The 25,387-nt window shown below is 38.1% G+C and overlaps 1 pseudogene; it reads left to right on the plus strand.

Moving 5' to 3' along the window:
• The first annotated feature begins 49 nt into the window (after positions 1-49).
• Positions 50-19,911, plus strand: LOC144249369 (putative vomeronasal receptor-like protein 4; annotated as a pseudogene).
• Positions 19,912-25,387: the final 5,476 nt, after the last annotated feature.

A 25,387-nucleotide genomic window follows, 5' to 3' on the forward strand; every position in this document is an offset into this window, starting at 1 on the left:
CCCGCCTGCCAGGGGGCCTGTGCCATCGTCGGGGGCGCCCGGGGCGTCCATGCGGGCCGAGGCGGCGGCGGAGCTGGGGGCGGATGCTGCGAGGGAGCGGCGCGGGCCGGGCAGGTCAGTGGCTGAGGGTCTTCTCTGGTTATTTTGAATTTTATAAGTCATCATTATAGCCTCATCACTCTATTTGCTGTAAAACTTTGCTCTGTTAAAAGTTTTTTGCACTCCTTACCCACCATCTATCTAATTCCCTTTCTTATTATTGATATAGACAGTTTTTGTGTTCTTGGCTTCTGTGTGGTAAACTTTTTCAGCTTCAAGGCATGAGTGCCAACATGCACTATTTGTGGAAAATGAAAACCCTATAACACCACTAGAAAAAGACAATTTTTCTACCAAGTAATGATCAGGTAAAATAAAAATTTTTCCATTCACTCATTCAAGGTTTTGGAGTTGTCTCCCATGATAAGTCCAGAAAAAAGAAAGTTGTGAATCTAATATCTATATGTATCCCAGCTTTTATGGGTCATATTGGATCACTAGAATAGAGCTGTCTTATTTTGTGACATCTATGTACATATAAATGGCATTAGCCCATTCTTACAAATTTGTTTTAAATAAGTCAAGTATCTATGGGCACTTTATAGTATAAGTTTAAATGGATCCATAATAATGTGTTATATATAACTTCTAAAAATTGTTCTAGGCCAGGCACAGGAGTCTGAGACAGTAGGATCACCAGTTAAACCCAGTCTCAGTAATGTAGCATAGTTCTAAGCAAATTTGTGAGAACCTGCCTCAAAATAAAAAATAAAGATAAAAAATAGTTGGATATGTTTCTCAGTTTTTAACTCTAGCCCTGGATTTAATCCCTTATACAAAAAAAATACAAAAAAATGTTTTTAAATTGTCTTTTTTCAAAAACAACAAAAAATGTATTATGAAACAAAACAAAAAAATTCATTCTATCACATCATTCCTGTAGCATAGAGGACCTGCTTTAATTCATTTCAGACATTAGATCCTTATAAAAACCAAGTAATATAACACTCATTGAATGAAATATTTTAATCACCAGTGTCTCGATACCTTTGGATGACATTAAGTTCAGTGTGATCAAATATCTGCAGTTATGCAAACAAGAGTAATGAAAATCAGGAGTGTCCCATGCCATGTGTTTGCAATCATATTTAGAAATTCATGGGTTTGTTTGTTCATTTCCTTAAAATCAGTGGAAAATTGTTTTTTAAAAGTGAATTTCTGTATTAGAAACAGAAAAATCTTTGACTGTTTCCTGATGTATGCATTTAATATACAATTTTAAAAAATATTTTTGGTTTTTCATTTAGTTGGACACAATACCTTTATTTTATTTTATGAGGTTGTGAGGATCAAATCCAGCACCCCGTATGTGCTAAGCAAGTGCTCTACCACTGAGCCTCTATCCCAGTCCCAACAATTTTATATATTGTTAAACATAACAATTTTTTCTCCATGTAGTGTCTAGAAAAAAACAAGAAAATACTTTTCCTATTACCTCCAGTTTTGGACCACAAAAAATCATATCAGTAAATGCTGCACATCCAGTATATATGATTAAAATTATGTGAATATATGTTACTAGAATTGTAAAGCAAGTTCTATAGTATTGTCCATGCTGATGTACAATGGTTGTTAGTAAGCATCAGAGCATCCTGGGGAATGGGAACAATTCATAAATGTGACCTAAGAGAAATCCCATGGCATGTCCCTTCCCAGCTGTGATCCATCACCCTCAAGCCTGGCACACCACATCCTAGGAGAACAGGGGACAGAGCCTGAGCTCTCTGCCATTAGTCAGGCAATCTGAGAAACAGTACTCAAATGAGGGTCTTAGAGGTGATGCCAAATTGGCCCTCTTGTGCTGCTCCCAAACTTGATATTCTGTGTTTAAGGATGTGTAAACCACAGTGAACCAAACATGAATTTCTGAAATAGGTCACATCTGAAGAATCCACATCTGGTAAGAGGAAGGAAAGGCTAAGTGAGTAAATGAGAAAAAAAGATCACACATGAAAAAATAAAAAAGAAATATCCAAAAATTTCAGAACTTTCATTTGTTAGAGCTCATAGTGAAGACTGAGGACTCCTCAGGGTTAAAACTCTCTTTAATATTTGGATCAGGTAAGCAGTCATGTTAGACAGTATGCCAACCTGCAATCACCAAATCCTGGGTAGCTGTATGATGCATGCATCCTCATGCATGTTCCCCCATACTAGTGAGAACTGCTCAGGAAGTAGTGGCCATGAGCTGGAGGTCAGGACAGAAGGAGAGAGAATTACAAGAGGAGGACACCCTGCTGAAGACTGCATTGCAAGTTTGGGGTCTTAGGACCTTCATGGTGGGCAAATTTCAGGGTGAAGGTGTGAAGGGAGCACACATCTGTTTTCTCCTCTGTAGTGTGAGCATCATCTTGCTTCTCTCTTTGAAATGAGATGGCAGATAAATAATATTTACTCACCACTTATTTATATGTGTGCAGACTCATATGCTTTGGACTGTCATCACAAACCTCAGCTTCACCACTGATGCCAAATCCTCCCATTCTCCCCTTCTATTCACTAAGGTAAAAATTGCAAAAGTATCTAGGAGGTGTTACCGGTCCTGCTTCCTGCAAGTGGGTTTGGGGTTGAGGTCCTTGTAGGCAACACTATCTACCTTGTGGCACTACTTGTGCTGGAAAGCTATGATGAGCACAAGGAGAGATGCCCGGCTCCTCAGAGAAGGCAAAACCATCATCGCCCAGCAGAAGTCAATCCTGTGGGCACATCTGCTGTGAGATACACAAACTCCAGCAATATAATGAGCAGAATCCTGAACAAGCCTTCAGCAATGAGTGGCAGCTATTTGTGAGAAATAGAGGTGAGAATTATCAGTTGTTTTTTGTAAATTGTCAGGGTTGTAGAGTACAGCTGAGGATTCAAACTTACAGCAATGATATTTACATTACCACTATTTTAAATTTCTCTTGAGAAAAGCCACTAGAACAGAAAGTGTTCTCTTAATGTCAAGAAACAGGAAGCCCTAGAGGTGCTTCTTCAAGGACCCCAAGCTGTCACTACTATCAAACCCAAGCAATCCTGCAGGAGAGTCCTTCTCCCTGATTGATGTAGGGATGAAAGATTCAAGTCCTGCTTTCCTGGTCAACAGGAACTGTTTTTCTGTCTCAGCTTATTCTTTGTGTCTTAGTGACAAGAAAAAAGAAAGGTTCACATTTATTTATTCATGCTAAAGACACGAAAAACTATGTTTGGGGGAAAAAAATCTAAATATTCGATACTGTTACCAGGGCAGAATGGGATTCAACTGAGCTAATATGTTCCTCTAAACAAAATCAGATTTAGACATTTCCAATATGATAGCAATTGAAAAGAAAGGTATTTTTTAGTAACTAAAAAAAGGGACTAATGAACACAAATATTCTTTCACCAAATATTGTGAATTATGTTCTTGGGTGTTTTGGAGCCATGGATGGAAAACTACCAGCATGTTCATTTGAGTTTCTTAAAATGCTAAATTTACTTCCAAACCTTATCATCATGTTCCTATAATTTCATGTTTTTTTTCCTGTGAAATTAAATTGGATTCAAAGACTACATGAGCAATTACATATAAAAAGTTTATAGAAATATTAGATTCCCCTTTATGAAATGAGGTTTGGAACATAGAACCCCATTTTCTTCTAAGGATTTTTAAATGTATAATTATTTTCATTATAGAATTTGCTTACATCAATAGTAGTTCTATTTGAATTATGAAGATGACAGTAGAAAAAATTATAAGTAATAAAATGTTAATTTAAAACTTATGTTTTCCCTGATACTATGTATACAAATAAATATTTTTTAAAATCTCTAGATGACATACTGCATGCAAGTCATGTCACTAGAACTCATTAAATTAAAATAAATTAAAAACCTAAAATCACTTGGTATTTCTTATGAAGAAAATTATGAACTTTAGGAAAATCTAATTTAAAGAACCAAACATTGTTAGAAGAAAATATTCTCATTGCACCATACTGAGCACGGTCCTCTGGGCTCAATATAACTGTTATAGCTGATGTCTCTATGGCAGCTACTAGAAATCTCACTACTAGGCTCAAGAACTCTCCTTCCACAGCCTTTTTTGGACCCACCTGCACTCTGATTGTGCACCTGAAGACACAGAGGCACTTACCCAGATGGCTGAGGAAAGGAGAACTCTTTGCAGCTGAGAAGAGCTTAAAACTATTTGAACTCCTTGAGTTTTAAGGAACAGACATCTTTAAGTTCTGTCTCTGCAGGAGTGTAATTTTAATGTCTGTAGAACAGTGACAAGATCCCACTGGAGAACACAGAAGTGTGACTTCCCCAGCGAAACATGACCCTGTCTGTAAATTTTACTGTATTCCCTGTTGGAAAAAAGGGAGAGCAATCTAGGAAGATCTGAGTTCTAAACTTTTCTCTAAGTTCCCTGGACACGCACATCTGGAGGAGGATCTTGATTGGAATCATGTCCCCATATTTTTGACAACTCCAGTTACTGCCACAGTCCGGCTGCAGCAAATCCATCAAAGGTAAGTGGAAGACAGAGTAAAGGGAAAATGTTTTTTTTTTTTTTTAAATATATATTTATTTTAGTTGTAAATGGACCTTTATTTTATTTATATGAGGTACTGAGACTCGAACCCAGGGCCTCACACATGCTAGGAAAGTGCTCTACCACTGAGCCACAACCCCAACCCCAAGGGGAAAATGATTTGAAGTTAATGTTTGAGTCTCCAGGTCCAGTTGCAACTGAATTTAGATCTACGCCTGGGCTTCCAAACATGAGTTAACGAGTTCCCATTTTTTCTTAAGCTAATGTGAATGGGTTATCTGACTCTTAGGACCACAATGTCCTGAATAGACTGATACAATACTCTAAGGCTCCACCTTCAAATTAATGAGAAGAAACACAAATCAATATAGTACAATGGACAAAATCTGTGATTAGAATCCCAAGGAAGAAATACAAATGCAGGATGGTTCTGGAGCTCTGATCCAAGGGCTCCAAGCTCTCTGCAGTGGAGGCCTAGTGATGTTTTTATCTATGCCTCCTGAGGTATCTCTACTGCTAAGATAGTTAGGGTCTAGAAAATATTTGGGTGCACGGGTGGCTTTTCTTATGATAGCTTCTACCTTATTATATGGACATCTTGTCTGGGTCTCTGAAATAAACTTCCTTAAATATACAGTTGGGGAAAAGGAGAAGTCACTAATAGTGTATTGTTCCTGAAATATCAAGGACCTGGCAAAGGGCTTCCCTGTTGCTTGGCTTCTGCACACACTGCCCAGGTGTGGTCCTGAGTGTGCTACAGGAGGGGACAGGTCATTGGCTGGCTCTTGTGTCTTTTCAGCCCTCCCATGTGGCCTGCCACAGAACCTGTAATGAAGCTACTGGCTTCTCCAGGCACGGTTTTCCTTCCTTAATGCATGACTTCTTTGGAACAGAATCAATTATAGTTCTACATTATTCCATCTTTACAAATTGGCTGTGGGATGGTGCTTCCTCGGTGTTGAAGACAAGTCCCTGATGATGTATAGCCAAGGAAGTGTGACAGCCCTGTGCCTGCAGCACAGACGGGGACCGTGACAAGTCAGTGTGAGTGTGCAAGAACCCACCTGTGCTCAGCACTGTGGAGGACTCAAGATGAAGAAGGAAGATTATCATTGTTCCCCAAAGTTTTCGGTTTAGTTTGGGAGGCACGGTGGGGATTAAAGCAATGGCAGCCAGCGCTGTACGTACCACCGAGGGGCTGGGGTTGAAGAGTGGACAGCACAGAGCTTATTTTGGAAGTGATCAGAGCACAGCATATTTGGATACTTGTTCCTTTGAGACAGGAAGGGAGAAATTTAAGGTCAATGGAGATATACAGTCAGCCCTCCATATCCTGGGATTCCATGTCTCTGAGTTCAGTCAACTGCAGATCAAAAATATTCAGAAAAATATTGTGTCTACTGAACAGGTCTGAACTTTTCATTGTCATTGTTGCCTAAACAGTACAGTATGACATTATTCACATAGCATTCACTTTGTATTGAATATTATAATTAATCAAAAAGTATTCAGATGTGCCTGGAGCCTGGCATGGTGGCCACACCAGTGATCCCATCAATTGGGGAAGCTGAGTCAGGAGGGTCTCCATTTCCAAGCCAGCCTGGGCAACTTAGGGACACACCTGTCTCTAAAAATAAGCAAAATAACTGGGGGGTGACAAACAACTTGTGTACATTGATACAGCAGGAGTGGGAGCCGTTTATTGTAGGACAGGAGGGGTATATATACATTACACATAGCTTATCTTAATTAACACAAACTAGATACAGCAGTCAACCAATAAGGAATCTCCACACTCAATGGCTCATTGGTGTTACTTCTCAGACCACTCCCTCTGGCAAAATGCCGGGCGCCATCTTGACTTGTTTACAGACCCTAACAAGTTACTCTCATTCTGATTCTAATTAGTCCAAACCCATTCCATAATTTACAATGCCTCCACTTTGGGCAGGGTATTCTTGGAACTTCCTATGGTTTCCCAGTTGCTCTGGGGGTTCTCTTCCCACAAGGTGTGACAGGTGTCTCCTCCCTAGTTTGTTCTTACATGGAGCACCTGATTTTGGGGTAGTGTTAGTTCTGTACATCATCACTTCCAAACTGGCAGTATTGAGTTTTGAGCTCTAAGTAAAACATTAAAATCCATCTGAAATGAAATAGAAAATAAAAAATTAGTGGCAGAGATAAAGATCAGAGGTTGAGGGGATCACAGGCAGATTGAACATAGAACTGAGGCAGAGGCCAAGCTGGGAGTTTTCTCTAAGGAACCTACCTGATCAGCCTCATTAATGGAGGTAGAGGAGAGGCCTACACTTTCTCTGAGAGAAATAATGTAAAATTAGGCTCTGTTTCCAGTGTATTTTGTATGAAGTCCTATAAAGCATTGAAGACAAATTGGAGCCCTGTGACTTGGAGTCAAAAGAGAGTACAATCATTTCAAGTAGATCCACTGATATACCAGGTATTAGAATCAGAAGAAACTTTTTTATCATAACCATTAAAAATATGTGAAGAGTTAATTCAGGTATGATAACAAATGGAAAAATAAGTTATTTCTAAAGAGAATTGGAACACAATACCTTTTATTTTATTTATTTATTTTCATGTGGTGCTGAGGATCAAACCCAGGACCTCACACATGCTTAGGCAAGCGCTCTACCGAAGAGCCACAACCCCAGCCCCCATTTTTATTTTTTATTTTGAGACAGGGTTTCACTAAGTTGCTTAGGTGCTTGCTAAGTTGCTAAGGTTGACCTTGAATTTGTAATTCTTCTGTCTTGAGAATGTTATGTCTGACATGTTATATGCATGTGACACCATGCCAGACTGGTTGTGCAATTTTTGGGGTTCAAAACTAAAGCCTCTGTGAATTAGGTGGTGTTCATTGACACATAGGTACACAAAGGCTAGAGAGTGCATATGATCTTGGGAAGAAGTAAAAAGGGCACCACACACAAAGTTACGGGAACATCAGAGAAGTCAGGAAGCTGGGTATAGGGCTCACAGGGGCAATTGGGTCCATTGGAATGTTGTTTGAGTCTTTGATAGGAACATGGGTGCAAGGACATGGTGCATGAAGAGGGTACCCAAGACTTAACCTAAGGCATTCTCCATGCACAAGTGGGAAAGTGTTTCTGGGTGGCAGGTGGGTGAGGCTGGCCACAGGCAGAACTGCTACACATAGTTGTGGTAGGAGATGAAAGAATATGCCTCTTAATAAGATGTGGCACTGAGTCTTACACACCTTAGGGTCTTGGTATTCACTGAAGTGGGGAAATGCACCACCCCACCCTTGAGGCCCTACACTAAGCTGCTTCTAAGCCACCTTCCCTGAGGGACACCTCACCTTCTTCTGTCACTGTGTAACCCAAAGGACTGTGCTGTCCAGAGGCCCAGTGGTAGATCTGTCCTAATGGAGAGCTAGCAGGTGGGATGTTCATAACAAGTGATGGTGGTCTGAGTCACATGGCAGTACTGATGGAACAGACAAGCATCTCCTTGTGGCTAGAAGGGGGGGAGGCCAAATTGGGGATGACAACATCTTGGATGTAGACACTGAGGCTGCTGATTCTGGGAAGGGCCCACCGAGTCCTCTGCAGTTAATAACCACAGGCTGAGCACTGGACCTGCCCCAGCCATGGCTGTCCATCACCAGCCCTTGCCAGATCCACACTGAAGGAGTTTCCCAGTATTCTAGATCTTTCCTTTGCTCATGTTGTGTCCCTACCTGAAACACCTTCCCCACCAAACCATCACCTTCAACACACACTGGAAATTGGGAAGACTCACCCTGTTTCCCAATTGGCAGAGGCCCAGAGAAGTCAATCAAGTGAGGAGTCTAAGGTCACACAGCCTTTTGGGAGTCATTCAGGATCTTTTTTGGGCTCTCATGGGTGTGTGGTCACGCCCTTCCGGGAACCAACTGCCAGCAACCAAGAGTGAGGTTTGTCATCCACTGGTGACTTGCAACCCCAGTCAGGACTCAGGCCACCTTGTCACCATGAAGGGAGCAAAAATCGACAGTACACAAGAGTGACATCTACACAGAGAAAGGCAGATATATAAAGAGAGATTTCCGGTAGGCCTGATATAATCCCTGGATCTAATTATGAGTGAATGTCTCCTTCTTGGTGGGGGAGGCAGTCAATTTCCATGGATGCTGAAACCTGGTGGAGCTGGAGTTTGGTGACTGATGGCATGCACATGGGTAGGCTGGACATGAGTCACATGGCAGTACTGATGGAACAGACAAGCATCTCCTTGAGGCCAGAAGGTGGGGGAATCCAAGCTGGGGGTGCCAACATCTTGGGATGCAGTGCCTCTCACCAGTCTGGGATGTGCCCTGAGTCTCAGAGGAGGCATTCATGGACCCTCAAAGACCCACATGTACCAATAACACCTCAGTACTCACATGCTGAGAGTATTTAGTATGGCCAACACTTGTATCCCAGCCACAGGCCCCTGGGCTATCCCTCTGCTCCCAATTGCTCCCACCTTTTGCCTCTCCTCACCTGGTACCTGCATCCCCCACCCCAACACACATGAAAGAACAATAGCTCAACTTGACTGTCTCTGCCCATCCCTTCAACAGCCCATGAGGGGTCATTCAGATCCAGGGTCCATCCTTACTAGCAGCCCACACTGTCAGCCCTCGAGACCTTGCACTGGCTCTGCTATACAGCCATCCCATCATAGCTGGTTACTTGGGCTCAGCTCTAGACAACCCTTATTTGTTCCATGGGGCCTGGGCTATCCCTGGGAGTCATTCAGGATCTTTCTTGGGCTCTCATGGGTGTGTGGTCAGGCCCTTTGGGGAACTAACTGCCAGTGACCAAGAAGGAGGTTTGTTAGCTACTGGTGACTTGCAGCCCCACATTTTAAAAAAATGTGTTGCCAGCATTTCAAAATGACAGTGTTAAGGCTGGAGGTGCAGTTCAGTGATAGAACATATGCTTAACATGTCTGTGGCTCCAGATTCCATCCCCAGCACCTAAATAAATAAAACACAAAGTAGCCAGGTGCAATGGCACATCCCTGTAATCCAAGCTGCTGCTGAGGCTGAAGCAGGAAGACCCCATGTTTGAGGCCAGCACCAGCAACTTAGGCCCTAAGCAACTCAGTGAGTCCCTGTCTCTAATAAATTAAAAGGTTTGGAGATGTTGCTCAGTTGTTAAGCACTCCTGGGTTCAGTCCCTGGAACTGAAAATAGAACAAAACCAATAAACAAAAAGCCCCCAAACAAACTACATTCTCCAATATCCTTTGCAGACAGGAGTAGCTATGATTATGTGCTGGCCAATGAGATGTCAGTGAAAGCCACTGGGCCTTTAGCTCTTAGTTTTTTCTTTCTCCCCTTCCCCTGTTAGCTGTCTTGAGAAGACAAAATAGGAATGCAAAATAGGGAGGGTCTGGGGCCTATTGGCATGCTTGGATAATCATAGAAGCCCAGACTACTCAGTTCAGAGCATTTTTCTTTTCAAGTGAAAGGAAGAAATTTCAGTATTTGGCAGGTGTTTTTTTTTTTTTTTCCTAGTAGAGAGAAAAGAGATGCATTGGATTTCCTTCTTGTTTACTCTATTATTCAGAATTCTTAGGTTCAGGAACAATCTAGGCCAAGAGATCCAAAACCTGTGTCACCAGTTCCTTTCTCAGGTCTCTTGGGAAGGCAGACTGTACAGGTTCCTGTACAGTCCCTAATCTGAGCCCTTGGGCAGCCTGAGCCCTGAGTCCTGTCCAGAATACTTCACCCTTCCCAGAAGGTTCACAGAGGGAGATTCTCTTTACTCTTGATGTCAACACTCAAGTCCCAAATCTCAAGGCCCCAATGACTCTCCTGAGCACTGTATCCACAACAGGCAGACGCTGGTCCAAATCTGAATTCCTGCCCTGATTGACCACTTGGAAAGTGACTTTGAGCAAGCCTTGTTCCCATGTATAAAGTAAGGCTGTGCCAACTGAAGACTTGAATCCAAATGAACAATAGGAAGAAGGAAGAAAGGAAGTAGGCAGGGTCCCAGGATGGGAGGTGTGCATAATCATGTATATTCAAGAGTGCTTTTCTCAATGCTTCTCCAGCTGTACAGCCGTTCACAATGCTGTACCCATGTTGGGAGCCTTGTGTTGGTTTGGTGATTCTAACAAATGCACCATAGTGAAGAAGGATGTAAATAGTAGGAGACACTTACTCTTAGGTCAGGCATGAATTCTTTTCCTTTCTTTCTCATTTTCTGTCCTTTTACCTTGAGAGATCATTAGTCCTCATGAGTGATACAGATGCCTCTGTACTGAGAATTAATATCACAGCAATAAAGCCCTTTCTTCTGTTTGCCATGTTTCCTTTGAGGTTTTCATGGTCTCTTCCTACCAGCAGGTCAACCAAATCAACTCTTATAATACTCACTTTCATTATGAAGACGAGTGGAAAAAAGACCTTAGACAGGAAATTAGTACCTTGAATGCCCAAGAAAGCTCACACACCCTCACATCCCTACACTGAGAATCTGTCTCTCTGTTTCCTAACAAGTGACTCCTTCATATTAAAACAAAAATTGATCTAGTGGTATTTTACTCCACCTGTGCTTCAGGAAATAGTGTTCTAAAATGGATTTTTCATAGTCCATCTCACTTCTCTCATGTTACCCATTAAATGAGAACATTTTACCTGTCAAGCTTTGGTGGGAATTCAGCAAGTGAACTCATGCAAAGTGGAAAAGTGTGCACATTGTAGGATAAATACACAAAGCTCATATTGTCAGGAGACAGAGTTTTCAGTAAGCACAGCAGTAGACATTTGGCTTGCCCAATGTAACAGGAAAATCATTCTCTTTTGTAATTCTAAAACTGGGAAGGAGCAAGTCCTAATCCAAATTTCTCACACCAACCTTCTCATGGCTAAGCTCGAATTTACACCTTCCAGTTTAGATGGGACCAGAAATGTTCCATGAGGACTGTGTATTTAAACCTGAGAATAGATCCAGTCCATATTCAAGCATGGCTCAGGTGATAGGTATATATTTCCTTCTCTCAACAAAGGGATTTATTTGTTTTGGTACCAGGGATTGAACCCAGGGGTGCTTAATCACAGAGACACATTCCCAAGCCTTTTTTAAAAATTTAATTATTATTATATTTTTATTTTGAGAAAAGGTCTCTTTCAGTTGCTTAGGGTCTTGCTAAGTTGCTGTGGCTGGTTCTAAACTTGTGATCTTCCTGACTCAGTTTCCTAACTCACTGGATTTACTGCCTCAAAGTATGTAGAAATCAAATTTGAGAGGCAAATTTATTGATATCTGAATATCATGGCTATGAGTTTTTTTTCCAGCACACAGACCTGAGAAATCCATCTTCCTAATTTATATTTCTTCATATCTGACAATCTAGTTTTCATATTTTGTCCCTTTCTGCCAGGCTGTACCCCATATGTATCCATTTTAGTGAGCTAAGATATGTTTTCTATGATTGGTACCCATTAAAACCCAAGGTCACTTGCTTTGGAAAATGAGAGCTACACATGCAAAAAGTTTTCATCCAGATGGGGCTTGTTTACCATTGTCTGAGAATGGAAGTAGTAGTTTTCTTTTCCTTTGAGGATGCCTTCTCTAATTCTGCAAGACAGATGCTGTCAGACTTCAGATGCAAGCAACAAGATTAGTAGTCTATTGAGAGATGAGCTTAAGATATCTGCTCCATATAACCTCATCTTGGAAGCCACAGCTCAAAATCTAAGTGGAAGAGAAGGAAGGGGAAGCTCCTAGGTAGGAACTGGAGGAATGCATTGTTACATCTGACTCTTGCCACACCATAACCAGGACACAGGTACATTTCCTAATGTGCTACAGGACCTCTTTAAATTTAAGTCAGGTAGTAATTTTCATGTAATATATAGGATTTTATTTTGTTTTATTATAAAAATTTATAATATTGTATGTATTATCATACATGAGTGATTTTAAAGTATAAGGACTCATGAGGAATAATAATTCAAAGTCCAACAATTTTTATCTTTACATAAATTTATAGAACTTAAAATGTTTCAAATCTTCATATATTTGTTGACAATTCATATTTCTTCTTATGTGATGTGCCTGCTCACTCCTTTGCCTATTTATTAATTGGGCTATCTGGTTTTTTTATATTTTTATTTCTTTATATGTCCTGATGATTAGTTCTCTCTCTCTCTCTGAGGTGCAGGTTGAAAAGATTTTCTTCAATTCTCTAGGCTCTCTCTTCACATCTTGCTTGTTTTCTTTTCTGTAAAGAAACTTTTTAATTTGATGCCATCCCATGAAATTACTCTTTTTTTTTTTTGGTGGGAGGAGTAGGGGTTAGTGTGGATTAAACTCAGGAACACACAACCACTTATTCACATCCACAGCACCATTTTGTATTTAACTTGAGAAAGGGTTATAATTCTTTTTTAAAAAAGTATTGTTAAAGAAGTCAGTTGGAGATTTGAGCCTAAATTTTCATGTAGTAGGTGCAATTTCTCGGGTCTAATGCTTAGATCATTGATCCACATTGAATTAAATTTTGATCAGCATGGGAGATAGGAGTCTAATTTTATTTTTTTACACATTGATTTCCAGTTTTCCCAGCACCTTTTTTTTTTCTTGAAAAGATTATCTTTTCTTCAATGTATGTTTATGGTGCCTTTGTCTTGTATGAGATCACTGCATTCCTGTGGTTTTCTTCTCTTTATCTTCTATTCTGTACCATTTGTCTTCAAGCCTGTTCTGGTGCCAATATCATGCTGCTCTGTTACTATAGCTCTATAATATAAGTTAAGGTCTGGTATGGTGATGCCTCCTGTTTTCCTTTTCTTGCTGAGGATTGCTTTGTCTATTCTGGGTCTCTTATTATTCCAAGTGAATTTCATGACTGCTTTTTCTGTTTCTATAAGAACAACATTAGAACCTTAATGAGAATTACACTGAATATCTGCAATGTTTGGTCATATGACCATTTTGACCATATTAATTCTGCCTAAGCAAAAACATGGGAGACATTTCCATCTTCTAAGGTCTTTTTCAATTTATCTCTTTAGTGTGATGTAGATTTCATGGTGGAGGACTGCCTCAGTCTGGCTGGGCACAGAATCACGAGCCACCACACACCTTGTAGATTCAAACAGCAATTCTTTATTCCCGAACTCACACCGGCCCTCTACAAACATGTTCTGGGGAAATCCAAGTTCTGCCGCAAAATTCACTTACTCCACCAGGCTTTGAATCCCAAATACTTTCTGAATTCCAGGAGAACTCAACGGGAACTCAAGCACTCAAGCAGCAGGATATGCCCTATTCCCAGCAGGAATAACCTTAAACCTGGAACCGCCCTAAACCCAGATTGTTCTAAACTGGGAACGCCCTAAACCCAAGGAGCAGGATACTCCCTAAAACCTGATCCGCCCTAATCCAGTAGGATCCTCCTTAAACCCAGATCCACCCTGGTCCTTGAGCAGGGTCACCTTTCTCAAACATACATGCAATGTCACTTCAAATGTCCATTTCTACGAGTCCTTCCTCTAAGCAACATGGGGTACGCTGGCAAGGAAATTTCCATGCGTCATTCCTACTTGGCAATGGTTCTCAGCAGAGGACATTCTTCTCTTTTGTTCAATTGATTCACAAATATTTTATTTTCTTTGAGGCTATTGTGACTGAAATAGTTTTCCTAATTTCTGTTTCAGTTGATTCATTCCTGATGTATAAGAACACAATTAATTTGTGGGTGTTAATTTCATATTCTGCCACTGTGCAGGATATGTGTTCAATAAGTTAGGGTTAGGGTTAGGGTTAGGGTTAGGATCATCTGTAAATGGTGATAGTTTGTGTTTTTATTTTCCTATTTATATCCCTTAATATTTCTTTTGTGTAACTGCTCTGGCTAGAGTTTTCAGGACTATGTTGAATAGAACTGGTGAAAGGGGACATCATTCTCTTATTTCTACCTTTATACAGCAGGCTTTTAATTGTTCATTTAATTGATGTTAAACTTGGGTTTACCATATAGCTTTTATAAAGTTCATGTATGTTCCTACTGTTCCTAGTTTTTCTAGTGTTTTGAATAGGAATGTTTGCTGTAATTAGTCAAGTGTGTGTGTGTGTGTGTGTGTGTGTGTGTGTGTGTGGTGTTTTTGCATCTATTGATATAATCATGTGGTTCTTGTCTGTAAGTGAATTAACATGCTGAATTATGTTTATTAATTTCTGTATGTTGAACCAACCTCGCATTCCTAGAATGAACCCCACATGAACTTGGTGTACTATGTTTTAATATGTTTTTGAAGGTGATTTTTCCAGTAATTTATAAATAATTTTTTCATGTATGTTTATTAGGAATATTAATCAGAATTTTTTCCTTGGTGTTTCTTTGTCTGCTTTTGCTATCAGGGTGATTTTAGATTTTTAGAGTGAGTTTGAAAGGGTTACCTCCTTTTCTATTTTATGGGATGATTTGAGGAGGACTGGTGGTACTTATTTCTCAAGGTCTGGTAGACTCTGACAAGAATCCATCTGGTCCTGGTCTTTTATTCCTGGTAGGCTTTTGGTGATGTATTGTATTACATTGCTTGAGTTTGATCTCTTTTAATTTCCTCCTGATTCTATTTGGGTAGGTCATGTGTCTCTAGAAATTTGTTGATGTTGTTAAGATTTTATGTTTTATTAGAGTGTGAATTTTCAAAATAGGATCTGAGCATAATCTGTATTTCATAGTGTTCATTGTGATCTTTCCATTTTCATCACTGATACAAAACACCTAACAAAAATGGAAACATATACTGTGACAATTCTAAGCAGAGATAAAAATTGAGAAGGAGACCCACCATCTCTCTACATGTTCCCCTGGAAGAAAATTGGAATGTGGAAACATCTATGTTTATTGCATGTAGAAATTTTAAAATGAGAAGAAAATAATGTCCAATACTACAGGACTTAAGAATAAAATTTTTGCCAAAGGAAGCCAATCTTACATGGGCATTTTTTACCTATACTAAGAAATCTTTAACATATTGCATTTACTCTCCCACAACAAGATTAGAGACAAATAACAAAACAATAATGAATGATTTTTTTTGTGCTTTATATATATCAAGCACATGTTTAATTACTCACTCCAACAATACCAGAAGGAAAGTACTAACCTGACCCACATTAACGGATGACATACACTGAGGCAGAAATCATTAGGTATGATGACAGTATCCTCACAGTAAATTGTGGGACCTGAATTAAATGAAGGCCAAGTCCGAGGAGAAAAAAACATTACTAAACTCTTTACAATTCTACACTTGAATAAAGAAACCATTCGAATGGGCATATTGATATTATTTTCCTGGAGATCTTTATATATATATATATATATATATATATATATATATATATATATATATATATAAAATTTAGTTGTAGATGGACACAATACTTTTATTTATTTATTTTTGCTTGGGGGCCATGACTGGCCCCGGTGGCTAGGCAATTGCTATAACAAAGAGCTAAACCCCAGGCCAAGACTCCTATTTCTGCTTATCTTAACTTTACATCAACAGGTTGTGGAAAATATTTTTATATAAGCAGCAATATTTTAGATACTTCAGATCAAAGCCAAATACAATAGCATCTTCATCTTTAAGAAATCTGCAGGGAAGATAGAAAGTCTGACCACTAAATCACATAATTTATGCTGTTAAGGAAAACCTGAGGTATACAGGCTCAATGACAAGAGTAAGATCTGAGCACTTCCATGAAATAAGAGGGAGTGTACAAAATCATTCCTCAGAAGAATTACAGATGCTTGAGATAAAATTTATTTTTAATTTATATTTTATTTACTTTTTCCTATTTTAGAGTTTGGGATAAAGCCAGGTCTCCATTCATGGTAGTCCAGTGCTCTACCTTGGAACCACAAACCAGCTCTTAACTTGAAATTAAGGTGAAGAATAAGACCCTGTCTTCTTTACAAAGATATTTGTTGTTAATCATGATTCTAGACATTGTAAAGGTGGCAGATGGACTGAAAGTATGTCAATGAAAAGCTGTTGCTGTCAAATACTAATGTTTTTCTTCCCAGGATACTGATGAAGATGGACCAACATTTCAGTTATGTTGCCATAAGAAATGCCTTCTATCCCCAGGCTGGCATTGGGATCTCAGCAAACACCTTTCTGCTTTGCCTCCACACTGCTGCTGTCCTTGTGGGTAACAAGCCCAGGCTCACCGACCTCCCTGTCACCCACCTGGCTCTAACACACATCCTCATGCTCCTCACATGGGCCTTTTGGTGTCCACAAACATTTGGGAAACACAGGACATTCCAGGTGACTTTAAATGCAAAGTGCTTGCCTTCCTAAACAGGGTAATGAGGGGACTCTCCATCTGTACCACCTGTGTCCTGGGTGTGTTTCAGGCCATCACCATCAGCCCCAGTGGCTCCTGGTTGGCCCACTTTAAACTGAAATCCACAAATCCCATTGTGGGGCTAATTGTCTTCTTATGGGCCCGCACCATGTCCCTCTCCAGCAACCTGCTCCTCTGCACTGTGGCGACTCCCAATAAGACCCAACCTGGGCTTCTGTTTCTCACTGAGCACTGTTCCTTTCTGCTCATGAGCTACAGGAGCAGGACCTTGTTTCTTGCTTTCACGGCATTTAGAGATCTCCTATTTCTGGGTCTTATGGTTCTTTCCAGTGCATACATGATAATTCTCTTGCATAGACATAAACAATGATCCAAGTCTCTCCATAGCCCTCATTTTTCTCCAGGAAGTTCCCCAGAACAAAGGGCCACTCACACCATCCTGTTGCTCATCAGCTGCTTTGAGATCCTGTACTGTGTGGACTGCATCATCTCCCTCTTCACAGGCACAGTGTGTACCAGTGACCCCATCCTGCTTGGTCTCCAAATGCTCTTAGCCAATCGCTATGACACAATCAGTCCTTTGGTGCTGATCAGTGGTGACACTCAAATAATTAAAAGTCTAAAAACTAAATGGAGAAACAAAGGTCAGTTTCTGCCTAAACTAATCTAAAGCAAAGTTGACACATTCCTTAATTTTTTTTCTCTAATTCATAACATTTCTCCTCTGACGAAAAAAAAAAAAACAAACATTAAGATAGGATTCAAATAGTATCTTAAAACAAATTAAATAGTTATCAAGTATTTGTGGATTTTTTTTTCTGTATAGGCATCTGGGTTTTGTTAAATGGTTTTAGTAATTTTCAGTATATTTGGTTTCATTTGTATACTATAAATTATTAGTTGACATTGCATCTCAGACCTTAATACTGGGTCAGTTTTCTTTCTTCCAGCTTTACAGTTCTTAAAATTTCTTTCAATGAAATTCTATTAGAGGCACATTGATGTCTTTCTCTTTTTTTTCTAAAAATAGATACATGCTTATATTCAAGCGACTCAGGAGACTAAGGCAAAAGGATTGCAAGTTTGAGGGCATCCTGGGAAATTTAGTGAGACTCTGGCCCTATATAAAAAATGGCAGAAGATCAGTGGTGAACCACCTTGGAGTTTGTTTCCCTGTACCAGAACCATTACAACAGTAACAACAACAAAACCCACCAAATACCATGCAATAACACTTCATCACCAATAGAATGAGTTCATTTATAAAAGAGGGGGACTATAACTGTTGGTAATTATGTGAGAAAATTAGAACCCCCACAGAGTTTTGGTAAAAATATAAAATGATATAGAAGATATAGAAAATAATTGGATGTTTGGTAAATATTTAAACATAGAATTACCCTATAATCTACTAATTCCATTTCTAGTTATAGTGCCCCAAGAATTGAAAACAGATACTTAAACAATTTTACATAAAAATGTTAATGGCATCACTATTCACACAAGGACAGAGATGAAAACCCAAGTGTCCATTAAGAGAAGAATGGATAAACAAATGTGTATGTATTTGTATGTTTGCTTGCCTGAGTAAGCACAGGTACATATAGATATATTCATGTAAGCAAATATACAACTATATATAGCATCCAGATGTATGTTTGAATATTACTCTGCCATAAAAATGAAGTATTGACACAGGCTGCAACATAATGAACCTCAAAAATGATAAGTGAAGTAAATAAAATCAAACATGATAATTCACATGTGCTTTAACTACATTCATATGATGTAATCAACAACTGGAAATCTTAGAATAAGAAAGGAGAAAGGTGATTACCAGGACCTTGGAGGGCATGGGAGTCAGTATCTGCTTATCAGATACTTGGTTTTCTTCCAGGCAGGGATTAAATGTTTGTAACAAGGTGAATGGGGTAATTGTACCACAACATTGTAAATGTAACTACATCACACATTATATACTGGGCTCTCTTTGTGAGAATCAACCTCAATAAAATAAAAATGAAAAATAATCCTGAAAACACTAAAGTCTGTTCAAATATAGCTCAAGGTGACAGAAAGGAACCAATGAAATCAGACATGACTTTCTTAGCTCTGTATTTGAATACATGACCAGGGTAACTTCACATCATGTTCAATCACAAGAATAGAATCCTCATTAGAATAAATTATACTCCAAGCATGTATAATTTGCCAAAATATATTCTACTGTCATGTATATCTAAAAAGAACAATAAAATAAAAAATAAAGGATCTATGGAGTTACAGACTCTCAGATGTACTTTGCATCACCAACCAAAACATGGATTGTAGCACTGAATTCAAGAAATTGAGAGCCTCAACTGTGTCAGGCATAATTCCTGGCTCAGTATTTACTTTGTCCTCACCTTTCCAGGATTCTGAGTCCTGGTTGGAAGAATTCTGATCTTAAAGATGCATAAACAAAGCCTGAGAGAGAACTAATTGTTCCAAAATCACCTGCCATGCAGTCTAAGGCTCTGGTGATTGCATTATGTGAATTCCAGTTCATGTTGCTGTTCCTTTTAAAATGTTAAAGGAATTAAATTTTGTCCATTCCATGAAGGGCCTCAACTTGCCTTTTGTTCAAACTCTTATCGAATTTATCTGTAGTGAGGCTCTGCCACCCAATGACTGTGTCACAATAGCTGAAGAATGTCTTTCTGGAGGTAATTACTTACTGTGGAGATCTAATTGGATGGAAATCTGCACTAAGAAGGCAGAAAATAACTGGAGACATGGGACTGATATTAAGGCAGAGATATTAACAGTGTCAGGACAATTTACTGATTTGGAACAGCAGTCAATAATGAGAACAAATCCCCTCCACATTCAAAGAGGACTCGAGTGACAGGTGGCGGAGAACAGCAACATGAGGACTCCTGGTGTAACAAGACTGACTGACAGAAGTAATAAACACTACCATGAAGAAATAAGTGGCACACTCAGGAAGGAGGCCCTTTATCTCTCTTCCAGCCCACTGGTAGAAATTCCATTTGTCTTAGAATTTCTTTTCCTTTTATCATTTTATTTTCTCCATCTTTCTTTTTTAATTAATTTTTAAAAAATTTTAGTTGGACTCAAATACATTTTGTTTTATTTATTTTATTTTCATGCAGTGCTGAGAATTGAACCCAGCACCTCACATGTGCTAGGTGAGCACTCTACTGCTGAGCCACAACTCCAGACATTCCTCCATTTTTCTTATCTCCCAATGTAACCCACTTTCATTCCAGTACAGGAGGTCCTGGTTCACTTTTCTGTATTTTCCTTTTCACCACCAAGAAAGTTAGATATCAAATCTCATATGGATCTATCTATCTATCTATCTATCTATCTATCTATCTATCTACCTAGGTGATAGATAGATAGATATATCCATATATATGGATAGATATATGGATTATAATGCTCATAAGATGGAGTATTTATTTATCAACTCTCCTGATCAATTCAAACATAAATAATTCTAATGTCTTTACTAGGTGTGCAGCATAAAGATCTTCTACTCTCATGGGGTAAATGACACATGGTTTTATTCTCCTTGGTAACCAACAGTCCCTATGGTGTGGAGAGTATGGAAATCTACTCACCTCATCAAGCAGAGAACATGGTGATCCATTCCCATATGAGCAGAAGACAAGTAGTTCTAATTCATATGTATTTGCTTCCATACACATATATATACTCATCTGTATATTCATATGCACATCCATGTACACCTTCACTTATATTCACATACATATTTCTATACATATCACAAACACATTTCTACATATTCACATTCCTGTAAATATATGTACATATTTGTATACCTGTACATGTTCATGAACATGTGCATATATTCCTAAACAGTGGTATTTATATTGATGTAAACATACGAGTGCCCATATTCATAGTCATATTCATGTATGTCCATAATCTTACTTACACATACATTTTACATTTATATGTATAATAAGGTAGGTGTACATATTCATCCTCATGCATCCTCATAGTTATATTTATGTACATGTTCATATCGAACTTCATGTACATGTAAAATACTACTTCATATTCATACACATATTGTACATGTCCATATTATATTCACATTAATACACATTTGTGTCTTATTTATACTCACATTAATACATATTTGTATCTTATTACATATTCACATATACATATGCTCATATTTATATACATCTTTATTATATTCATGTAAATATTCATATTCATATTAATGTATTTATTAACATGTATTCATATCCATTTTCATGTATATCATGTGCATATGCAAAATCATATTTATGTGAATGACCATATTTCCATATATTACATATTTCTGACTTCTCCAGTTCATACTTTGAGGTTACAGCTGGAATGATCTGGATTGGAAAACCATAAAAAGGACTTTACGACTTTACAGAGATTGACTCCCCTGTTCTAGTGGGTTATACATGTTTCTACACCCCTCCCCCAGTGGAAGCCAAGGGAAACTAGGCCACTCAAGGTGTAAAGATCCGGATTCTAGTCCCCCTAAAAAGAAATACTATCTTGTGGAAGGGCAGGAGATGTGCTCCCTTGTCTAGAGGAGAAATAGGTGTTCCATTCCCCATACTGAGTGGGTGGCATTGGGGTGTATCTCACCTATTAGCTATAGATTATATATATATATATATATATATATATATATATATATATATATATATATATTCATCCACCTGGATATACCCATCAATAAAGATTCATCTGTAGCATCTGGCCCAGTTTCATACTTTTAGGGTTTGACTAGAATATTCCAGAGTGGGATCTCATCAGATGGAGTATTTATTGATCAGCTCCCCTGATCAGATCAAAGATAAATGATTCAAAGGCACTCACCAGGTGTAGGGCATAGGATATTCTCCTTTCACCAGGTAAAGAACACTGGGACCCATTCTTCCTGGGGACCAAGAGCCTGCATGGTGTGCAGAGTGTGGAGATGTAGTCACCTCATCTAGCAGAGAGCATGGTGATCCATTCCCCATAGGAGCAAAAGGAAATAGGTTCTAAAATTTATATACATATGCTTCCATATACATATGCTTCCATATACATATGCATGCTCATTTGTAAATTTATGTGCACATTGGTGTACCATTTCACATACATATTCATATGTTATTCATATACATCATATACATATAAAATCATATTAATATTAATGAAAATATTTGTGTATTTATATATATTCTTGCTAATACACATACAACATTTTTTGCATATACATATACAAATTTATGTACATATTTCTGAAAATATGAAAATTCAGGTACATGGTCATGTTCATATTTGTGTGCATATATATATATATATATATATATATATATTCTCTACTTTTCATTCACACATACATACCCATATTGATACACACTGATATCCACATTTCTACATATATACACATGTATATTCATATTCAAATACATGTACATATTCATACATATTTATACTCATAAACATGTACATGTATATTGCAAACTCATAAACATCCTCATATTTATGTTTGTGTACATGTAAACATTCAACTTTATGTACCTATACACACTGATATTTAAGCACATATTGATATCCATTTTCATATACATGTACATATCCATATTCATTTAGTGATTCTAACCAAGATGACCTACTCCTTCAAGGGGCAATGACCTAAAGATCTCCTCTTCTCATCTAGCACAGGGCACAGTAATCCATTCTTCATACTGAGAAGATGGCCTATACTCTGTATATGAGTATATGCATACACATATGACTTCTTCAGTTTTGTACATCATGATTGAAGTGAAATATTCTAGAAAGAGAACTCATCAGAAAGAGACAACAGGGATTAACTTTCTGTTCAGGTCAAGGATGCATAACTTTAATTCACACATCATGTGAAGGGCATTGTAATGTACTCTCCTTGCAAGGAAAATAGAAGGACACAGGGGACCTACTATTTCCATGAGGATCAACACCCTTCATTGTCTGGAGGGAGTGAAGATCAACTCAAATCATCTGGAGGAAATGGTGATCCATTCTGCATACTGTGCAGAGGTACTGGGATCTATTCATATATATATATCATATACATTATATATATTTACATACATATTCATATACATATGCATATGTTCATTCATATATTCCTATTTTGCACATATTTATATATACATTTATGTATTTTCATGTTTTATTATTAATATTTATATTCATATACATAGTCATATTCATATCATATATATTTTATGTAGATATTCATATTATATTCATGGAAACACATTCATATACATACTCATGTACATATTAATAAATATCTTGTTCATATGCATATACATATTCATGTACATGTTCACATACATATTAACTTTCATGTTTATATCAGCACATATATTCATGTTTATACTCATATAAATATTAGTCTTCACAGTTATATTCATCTACATATTTTTATTTATGTATACAAATATTCATATTCATACACATGCTCATATTCATATTCATCCAAATGTTTATATTAATATGCATATATTTATTCATACATATATTCATATTAATCTAAACATTTATATTTATGTGCATACTCATATGTGCACATTCATATTTACATTTATTTACATACCATATTTACAGACTTATATATATGGTCATATACATATTCACATACATACTAATGGGAGTAGATCCAGAATCTTCTGGAATTGGAAATCATTAGATGGTGGAAACAGAGATTAACTCCTCTGACCAGGTGGAGGATGCATGGTTCTCCACACCTTACCAGGGGGAAGATCTGTGGATCTGGGCCCTCAGATATGATGAGTAGAGGCACCTACTTCCCACAAGGGGAGCTGCTCCCCTCACTTGCTGGAAGATGTGGAGATCTACTTCCAGTACTTAGGAGAGGGCATGGTGATCCATTACCCAGGTTGAGCAGAAGGCACTGGGGTCCATTTCATCATCTCTAGGTCCATCTGTTGATTTATTTGTACATTATTCTACAGATATTTTGGGGTTTATATATTGTATCTGGTGAGTGGAGATTCTCTCTATTTCATAATCATCACATGAGTCACTCTTCTCTTCCATGATCTTCCTCATCTTGAACTCCAAGGAATGGAGCCAGCTCTCTATGGATTGAGATCTCTAAAACTGTGAGGACCCAAATAAACCTTTCATCTTCTAAAATTGTTCCTATTAGGTCTTTTAGTCATAACAGTGAAACCGCTGAGTAAAACAAATATGTATATGAATATACACATGAATATATACATAATCATGCCATAAATAAGTATGTAAATATGAATATATCAATATGAGTATGTATATGGATATAAACATGAATATAAACATGAATAGGTATAAATAGCAATGTGACTTTTTATGTAACCTGAATATTCATGTGAATATGAGTATGTATATATCAGAATGCATATGTACATGAATATTTAAATGAATGTATATGCATATCTATATCCATATGAATATAGATATATATGTATATATGGATTACATTTTACATATGAATATATGTGAATATATGTTTAAGTACATATGAGTATATATAAATATGTGAATGTATATATGGATATATATATGAACATATATTATAAAATTAGATTCTCATGCCTTCTGGTCAGTATGGGAAATGGATCACCACACCCTTTGCTAGATGAGGTGAGTAGAACCCAACACCCTTTGCACCCTGATGTGAAAAGGTCACAGTTGGGGAGTAGATCTCCCCATGCTCTCCCCACAGTGGGAGGACTAGAACCATGTCTCCTTTATCTGAGCAGGAAAGTTAATTTCTGTACCTACATCTAATTAGCTGTCATTACAAACCTTCCATTTTAACCCCAAAGTACAAAACTCAAGAAGACTTTTTTAATATTTATTTTTTAGTTGTACACAATACCTTTATTGCATTTATTTATTTTCATGTGGTGCTGAGGATCAAACATAGGGCCTTGCAGGTGCTAGGCGAGTGCTTTACTGCTGAGCCACAGCCCCAGCCCTCAAGAATACTTTTTTAATATTGTTATATCTGTGACTACAAGCCTGAATACATGTGTGAATATATATGCAACTATAGCTCTCCATGCCTTCCACTCCGTATGGGGAATGGATCAGTATGCCACTGCTACTTGAGAGGAGATCTTCATACCCTCTGGGTAGTGATGGGTATAGATCACCTTTGTGGGTGTAAATCACTGTGTTCTTCACCCTTTGAAGAAAGTAGATCCTAATCCCATTTACCTGACGAGGGGATTAGAATAACATATTATCCACATGATCAGAGGAGGTAATCCTTTTGCCCTCCATCTGATGAGTTCCCATTCCAGAAAAATTCTGTTCAATTCCCAAAGAACAAAACTAGAGA

Source organism: Urocitellus parryii, chromosome 11 (genome assembly GCF_045843805.1).
Source record: "Urocitellus parryii isolate mUroPar1 chromosome 11, mUroPar1.hap1, whole genome shotgun sequence".
In the NCBI taxonomy this organism is placed as follows: Eukaryota; Metazoa; Chordata; class Mammalia; order Rodentia; family Sciuridae; genus Urocitellus; species Urocitellus parryii.